Source organism: Varroa destructor, unplaced genomic scaffold (genome assembly GCF_002443255.2).
Source record: "Varroa destructor unplaced genomic scaffold, Vdes_3.0 BEIS01000006.1, whole genome shotgun sequence".
In the NCBI taxonomy this organism is placed as follows: Eukaryota; Metazoa; Arthropoda; class Arachnida; order Mesostigmata; family Varroidae; genus Varroa; species Varroa destructor.
In genome coordinates, this window is record NW_019211459.1 from 22036357 (window position 1) to 22045207 (window position 8851).

The window sequence follows — 8851 nt, forward strand, 5'->3', positions numbered from 1 at the left end:
ATTCACAATAATTCATTATCATGTTCAGCATCATCATTACCATCGTCAGTAATAGTTATTATCATTTCCTGTCAGTCGTGGCGCTCTATTAGCAATAATAATTAATTATACTTATTACCATTGTCATATCTCCTAAGTATTCATTCGTCGTTGCAATTTGCTCTCTGCGTTTATTATTTTATAATAATAATAATATAATTTATCTATGGGTCTGGGTCGTGCGCTTGGCCTAGACGTCCATTGGTTCAGGCGCTTCTTCTTTATATTTATAGCTGACCCATGGTCTAAATACAACAGGGGCCCAAAGCTGGACACCGGCTAAGAAATTATAAGAGTCCAGCCCAGTTAGATACCGATCTGCTCCATCTTGCCTCGTCGTTAAATTGACGCCTGAACTAAGTCATTTAGACGAAAACAAAGAAGCCGTATTTTTCAACGTTGTTTACGAATAACGATAGGGCTTACCACCCAGCTATACATACACCTGACCGGCTGCCGGTAAATGGCAACGTCAAGCCAAAGCTACAAGAACGCTTTTACAGTTCTCTTAAATGGGACTTACTATTTTTGGTTATAATTCACTTAATAATAATCATAAAGATAATAAGAATATAATGGAGATGCAAGCCTTATTGATAGGAGCAGTTCTGAGCAGTTTCGGAACGCAAAATCTGAACAGAGAATTTTTAATTAAAGATATACTAGTCAGTTTATCTTGCGGTATGCTAAGATGATAGATGATACGGCATTAAGCCACTCCATTCAACTGAGTAAAATATCTAGATATTACCGTATTGTCTTTTGAGTTAAGTTATTTTTCAAAGAATCAATGGCCACTATCATGCGGAATCGTCGCTCGCTAAGTCACACTGTCTTTTGACTAACCGTAGTAAGTCTACCGCCTCGTCTTTCCCCCGTATGAGTTAGTCTAGTTACCGTGATCACTACGTAAGTTGACCAAAAGCCAGTAGTACGATCACTTCGCCATTTTTGGTTGCCTAGCAACCGCGCTCTGAAGAATCGGTCAATGACGCTGTTTCCTACCAGGCCTGCCGGACCTAACACACATAATCAATCAAGCGAGCCTGATATCCAAGTATGGCTCCTTCGACAAGCACACACACACACACACACACACACACACACACACACACACACACACACACACACACACACACACACACACACACACACACACACACACACACACACACACACACACACACACACACACACACACACACACACACACAACACACAAAATATTCGCGATAGATATTCAGCTTGCCATCTCAAATCCCCCAAAAATCTGATGGACCATTGGCACCATCCTAATTCAAGTAGTTCAAAAGTTGTTCAATTTCAGAATCCAACGAACTCGCTTGTACATGTATATAGACACTATATACATATATATATATATATGTATATAGTATCTATATACATACACATATACATATATATATATATGTGTATGTATTTGACTTCAGTCTAATATTCTACGTCTGTGACGGCAGTGGTTGTAGTAATTAGTATCATATTGTACTACGTGTTTATTTTTTAATTGAAATTAAGGCATTTGCCAGATGCTTTCCAAATTTTAGCAAGCGAGCAAGCTAGCTATATGATTTCTAGCGTTCAACAAACTCGGAGTTATTTTTTTTTTTTAATAATATGGCGCTTCACTTATGGGGTTGTAATTAGTTCCAAATATTGGTTGGGTGCTGGGCCTTGGAGCACCGGAGAACCTGGCTATAGCTCAAATATGACGCTGCGCACGACCCAAAAAGGCTATCGGTTTAAAACTCGGCCTGACTGATACTATCCACAATGTTATTGTTTCTCTAAATGATTTTATTCTTAGCTTAAGTTGTACACATTTTTTTAAATATCTATCCTGTGACCTTGTAATTGCACCGCTGAATCCGTTTCTGAAATCCTAAAATGCGAACATACTCACTTTATTTTAAAGTGAGTAAGTTCGCATTTTTTATGTATATATATACACATGTATATATAGGCGTATATGTGCGTGTGTATATATATATATATATATATATATATACTCTTTTTCATAGATCGTTAGAAGTATCGATATAAGAATAATGCATAAGCGAACATTGGTGATTTATCTATTTTGTATTTTATTGTTTACAGCTTGAACGAGAGAAGCAGCGTATGAAATCGTTTGAGCCACCTAAGGAGCCTCCCGCCGTAAAGAACTATTAGAGTATATAACATCTCTGTATATGGTTATTTGATAGAAGATAAATACAATAAATGTACCAGTACTTACGCACAAATTTATGCAGTTTTTATATATATCAAGCATATCTACTATCAGTTTCAATGCAAACAAGATTAAATCGCTGTGAAAAGCAGCATAGAAATTATTTTACCAATTTTTTTTACGCTTACCTTACCACACCTTCCTTGCCGACATAATAGGCTTGCAATAAATTTATTTTTGCTTTATATGCCTACATGGTTTAACGTGTTCGTCATAGGGTCTATCAATAAAACAAACTGAGCACTTAATGAGGCCTACTGTGTCCTCCTGTCAGCTAAAACGCGCAGCTCATAACAGGAAGCTGGGGCACTAGAATGATAAAGAAAATTAGATCAAGAATGTAATCGAAATCATATGATTCTGTTTTGGAATATTGTCTTTTAACCGAACCTGCAAATCAATGTAATAATAATAAATTTCCTTTCTAGAAGTTACAAGTCTGTTTGTATAAACAGATGTTTGTATAAATTTTAGCAATTTGCATATGCTTAACCACGTCCATTCCAAAAACGTGCTGGTCGCAGGTACCCGGCGCTACTGACTACTCAATCAAAGTACACACTAAGTATATATATACCTTCTAGTTCTTACCCAATGAACATCAATTGCAAAGAGCAATAATATAGAATGATAGGGACAATATTTATTGCAATAGTAAACAAAGTCATTTTTGGGATAAAACAACGACTAAGGAAACGAAGTTAGCATACTTAAGTTCCACTTAAGAATTACCTTTCTGTTCCAATAAGTCTTCATTTGACAAGTGAATATTAATAAGCTTTGCCCTACAGTTACGTCAGTTATCAACTGCTGAGTAAATTATATATATAGTTAAATTCAGGGAGTGCCACTTCAGTGAGCTGTTCACACCTCTATGGAACATCATAAATAAAATAGTCGAACTGGTCATATTCTTCAGATGTTACTCTTCGTTTCATTGAACGAAGTCAGTTTTTCGAACATCGAAAAGTTTTCTAAATTATTCCGGACAAGCATTCATATTGACTGAGCCGGGCCGGGTAGTATCGTTTGCTGAAGACGTTTGCTTGTAAATATAAGCTCGTTTTCTACCTTGATTTTGATGATCCATAAATGCGATACGGGATCGCGCTACGAATTGGTAGATTTATAAACAACTGTAGGATAACGCTAAGTTGTTTCCTGCATCGACTGAAACCTACCAAATATATTTTCAGAGCTAGTACAACTCTAAAGTTGATGTTTACATGCTTCTAACTCAAAATACTGGGATCGGTGTAATGTGTTAGGCTTACCTACGTACACTAATTTTGCATCTGAAATAGTTTCAGACCAGAAGATCTGACGGATAGCAATCAACCGCAAAAGCGCTCTTGTAAAATGAGATCTTCTAATTCTGAAATTAGTTAATTATGTGTTATCGTTCTAGCTAGTCATCCATGCCAATATCCCTCTCGTGAATCAATTTTTAATCAGCTTAACTGATACGTACGCCTTACGTATAACCTATTCCGCTTGGCTTGCTTACATTGACATTGTTGTATAAAAATGTTTGGTTACCTAAAAAAAAAATGCTTATGTTTGAAGGTTGTGACTTTTCAAGATGTGCATTTAAGTTAATCGGCTATAATATGTTTGTCTAGCGACTCTTCAAAAACATCAAGGTCCCGCAAACAACTATATTTGCCAAAATCGCATTAAAATTGTGTTAATTTTTAGATATTCCGACCTTTTATGGTCGGCATACCTAAAAATCATAGTAGTTCAGAAATAAAATAATTTTTAATTATTAGAACGCAAGCATCTATTCTGCAAGAGCAAGCGGAGCACGAAGCAGGATAATCTGAGTTACTAAGAAATTAGTTCGACCAATAACTACCGCTAGCTGTTACGACTGCTGTTGTATTTTGCCTAATTTAGGCGCTAACTTATTACATTGTATAGGCGATGAGATAACGAACCCGTAAGTGTATTACGATACGATACGACAATAAAAAACTGCAAACTCGCGCCCTACACCAGCCTATATAACAAGAATATCAGGTAATAGGCGGTAGTTCTTTTATTAGGCAAACAGAGTCAAATTCCTTTACGCATACATACGATCACTCGAACAGAATGGTAACATAATACAGCAAAAGAAGATGCATACGGTTTTTTTAAGTTTGCACGGCCAAAATACGAGATTAGACATCAAACGAAAGGATTCCGTTTATTTCCTCACCTCCATTTCCAACTTCGTTTGTTCGAGATACATGAAACTCAGAAAATACATGTTCAGCCAGCCAGACAGACAGACAAATAAGTTGACCCTCTGAATCAGCAATAGAGCCACTTCCGCCTAGCCGCTGATACAGGCGAAACTATATAGGGCGGATGGCGCCCTATCTAGCAGGACTATGCCCGAGTTGACAGATAGCAAGTGGGGACAAATGCGATCTGGGCAACCCCTTCTCCAGCTACTGACAAAATGACGCAAAGGAACTCCTGTGTTTCTCGTCTTCATTCCATGAAGCTTGCGCAGAAAGAGCAAAGAAAGTTTTATCAACTCCTGTACAAATCGGGCAGATAAATGACGGTATACTTATCCGCACAGCGCTAAGCACAAAACAAATGAACTTAATGAGGTCCCCTGCCTCGATCCTCGCTGCTGCTGTCAAACCCGATGCTATCCATCGCCTGCTAACACAACCTAACGCGTTTCCGGGAGGGCAACAAAGTACCTTTTCAATGAAAAGGAAGGCCCCTGTTTATCCCTAAGGGGCAATTTTTTTTTTACTAATGAGCATAGAGCTAACGTCTGTGCGGCTGGTTCTCGTCAGCGTTCACTCTTCGCACCAAAATAAATGGTAGACTATGCGATTTCACTAATATATTATACGGATTGAATGTAGTATGCGTCAATATAGAAGGGATAATGACAGCTTTACTTTGCACTAGGAGAGGGCATTGTATTACGACAAGTTCATATGAAGGTAAGAATATAGGTTAATGCCAGTTATTACCGAAGAAATGTTTTTATTTTGTTGCGGTAATGACAGCGGCGGCAGCAGGCCAAATATTATGAGCTTATCGAGCATAAATTTCGCTTCAATTTGAATATCCGTGCAAAATAATTTTTACGGAGCTCATTCTGAGAGGCGTCTGAGAAGCGCGGTGAAGGTCATAGCAAGAATGTTACTTGTTAATAATAACAAGGTTACGTAGATATGAATCAGAGGAAATGCAGCTCACGACTTTAGACGACCCAGCAGCGTCTTAGAAGACTCCACAGCTAGAAGCTGTGAGGCACTCCAAGGCGAAGGTCGGTCTAAAGTGCCTTACATGCTTCTGTTTAACCTAAATAGAAGAACAAACGCTAAAAACCAACACATAAAGAATATATGATGCGCTTATCTGCCAATGCACTGTCTCACTGTGTAGCAACGTGTTAAGCGACGACATGGTACGTCATGCACTATTATATTATAAGCAGTAGCACGTACTTGCTTCCTATTTGTTAGGTACCAAGAAAAAAAACACGCTCGCAACAACAGCAGCATGTCCAAGAGACAAAGTACCAACGAAAGACACAAACGACAATCTTAGCTTGTTCAGACAACCAGTTTACAGCCTACATATACGATCACAAAGTCCAGTGGGGGCGACTCGGCCTCTTTCGGCCTGCCTCATACAGCACGTACTGACCCTGCGCATATACACGTCGTAGGGCTGAGAGAAGTTTACCACTGTAGTCGCTGCCAAATAGCTGGCCGCGGACCCTACTGAGATCAACGTGCTGCGCGTGACGCCAGACCAAAGCTAACCTGGATAGAACAATCATTATGTGGGCTATCACCCCGCGTCTCTCTGTGCATGGCTTGACGAGGAGACAGAAAAGACAAGATCAGCAACGAGGCCATGCAAGCGTTGCCAAATGTTGCAATTTTGCCCCCTGTTCCAGAGCAGTGCCAACAACTGCTCAGTTGTCATCGTTCTCTCATCAAGTCACCGTTGTCAAGTGTCGAATGTCGGGTATCAGGCAGGCGATCTTATCAAAAATTTCCCATTATATGAATCTAAGTTTAGTCTTGGAAACACCGAACCTCTCGGGCTTCCAAATCTACAAATTAGAGGTAATTGACTAACAATTATTATATTATAGATGTATCAAATTCACTATAAGGCTGAAAACTACCAAAACTTGTGAGAATGCAGGGTCTGTCGGGGTCGCATCGAAATTGTTTTATCTCTGAAGCCAGATAACATGAAGTGCCAGCTATAGATCTACCCAGAATTATAAATCAACTATTTACCGATGCCTGCTATCAACGCCAGTAAAAATGGGTAGTTCACATTTCTCCCTTTCGTCTCAACTATTTAGCCTAGTTCGCTAGCAGTTAGCGAAGTGCAGCCGAACATCTTTTTCCTTGCCCTCAAGTGCACGTAGGACATGCCCGGCTAGAATAGATCTATAGCTGTTTCTATTTGTATGATACATTTACTAGACCGTAGCCTTCTGTCGCTGTCCTGTTGGTACTCTATTGTGATTTGCATAATACGTTGGTTGCATTCTACTTGTGGTATCACAGAGTCAGAGGTGTCGGAGCTATGTTACCACGACTCTCGAATGAGCAGAAGAGGACAAAGTTGAACATGACAGAACAACGGGGAGACAAATCACGGAGAAGAGGCACCAGCTGCAGGCCCTCAAATGGGCACTTTTACCAGCTTGAAAAATGGATACCGAGATGTTGTAGCCGCTACAAAATCAGGCGATCCGATGCGATTATGCGAGCGGAATGATAGACAATTGAGATGAAACCATGACAACACATTGTTGATTACTATATTCGGCCATTTTCGGTTCGCTTTAGTGGACATTTTTCGGCTATGAGGACGATGGTATCGAATGATTCCATTTATAGAGCCTGCTTTGTTAGCTGTATGATTATGTTTTGCATTTATATATATATATATATATATATATATATATATATATATAGTATTTGTTTCTCGGAGTAAATATTACGGACTCTTGATTCGATTGTGTAGTCAACAAATGGCCACCGTCTACGATAACTCTATGGCACGTGGGCTAGTCATAATAATAATAATAATAATGATAAGCGCTAACCAAGCACAAGTCCCAGGATAAGAATGTAATCAATTGTAGAAAAGACGTACGCGGGAGAACTTGTTTGTTTCCAGCCGTATCGATGTGCACAGTGGGCTGTGCATAAGGCACGTCTAATTGACGGAATCAAAACATAACTCTAGTAGAGCTAGCCTTGAGGACCTCTTTGAAGTTTGGACAAGTATGGACGCATATACTCTCAAGCAAATACAATTTGCATCTTAAATCCACACCAGCAACAAATCTTCATGCTACTGATAACGCTTTGTTTTTTATTATAAAGCGCACACATGTTTTACAACTCCATTTCACACGATCGCCATGAATCCCTGAGTAAACATGTGGGTGAACGGTATCCTTTAAATCTTTTTGTATATAGGATCCAATACGTAAACCATTTGTTCCGTAGTTGTCGTTACCTTTTTCCTTTCGAAATAAGTGCTCTAAGTTTCAAGTCTCACGAGGCTGTTAAACATTGCTTCAGGCGGCCGGTCCCTCCTAGCACGAAACGAAGGGTGTCAACGCCCGGTTTCGAACCTGTACCACTTCACGTGACTGTAAGTAGCAGGCAAACAGGTTACCGCTGCACGATCACCTTCACTCACGGGTAGGACTCTTTTGCAACCTATGTATAATAGCCCATTCTTTTTGGTTGGCAACGAAGAACAGAGGCAGGAAAAAGAGAAGCATTGCTTTTCGGCTACGGACAATTCGCTGCTGAAAATTCTCAACCCTACCAGCTTATTGCTCCGTTCAAGGGCAGCTCTTAGGCCGCATGTGAGCCTTTTAGTCCTAATTTTCCTGTTCTGCGCCCCCTCAAGAACAAATGGGTCTACGAGAAGAAACCTCCTGGTAACAATAATCCATGACAATATAAACCTGTGTGCTCGCGCTTGCCTCGCCAAACGGTCGCCCAACACCGGCTACTGAAGATACGCACAATATTACGATACGCGAAACACTAAATATGCGTTTGTTTATAGGTGGCGCCCTTGTGGAGTTTTCGTTTCAACATGCTTGGAGTTGCGATTATAACTTGTGTAGTGATGCAATACAGCTGATCTTGTTCCCCAGCTATTTTACGTAGAGTTAAGTAATCAGATGGATTTACAATTTAGTTGCTGTGAAACTGAATAATGAATCAGCTTCAAAAAATAGGCTGATCTTCGTGGAGATTCTGTGAAGAACAATACGCATTAGAACAGTATCTTGGCAAAAATAAATCGATGCGTTGTTGATAACGCTAATTAGCGGGTGGTTGGCTTTTGAAAATCTATGCTAATAGTAATGGTTAATAAATTAGAGAGCTCTATTAATAATATACAGAATATGTATAAAATGGGTTGCACAACACTAGAGAGAGACACTACGTCATTGGATGTAGTGTAAATATAATATTTCGATGCGGAAAAAGTTTGATTTTCTGCGCACAAATCAACGCTAGAATAAAATACGATATTGCGAGT

At 39.4% G+C, this 8851-nt stretch overlaps 1 long non-coding RNA gene across 1 annotated transcript; it reads right to left on the minus strand.

Moving 5' to 3' along the window:
• Positions 1-7604: 7604 nt before the first annotated feature.
• On the minus strand, positions 7605-8385 carry LOC147754990 (uncharacterized). Its single transcript, XR_015330043.1, has 2 exons — positions 8123-8385; positions 7605-7940 (listed from the first exon to the last, which is right to left on the minus strand). It is a non-coding gene; the product is annotated as an uncharacterized LOC147754990 (long non-coding RNA).
• Between the last annotated feature and the right edge of the window lie 466 nt (positions 8386-8851).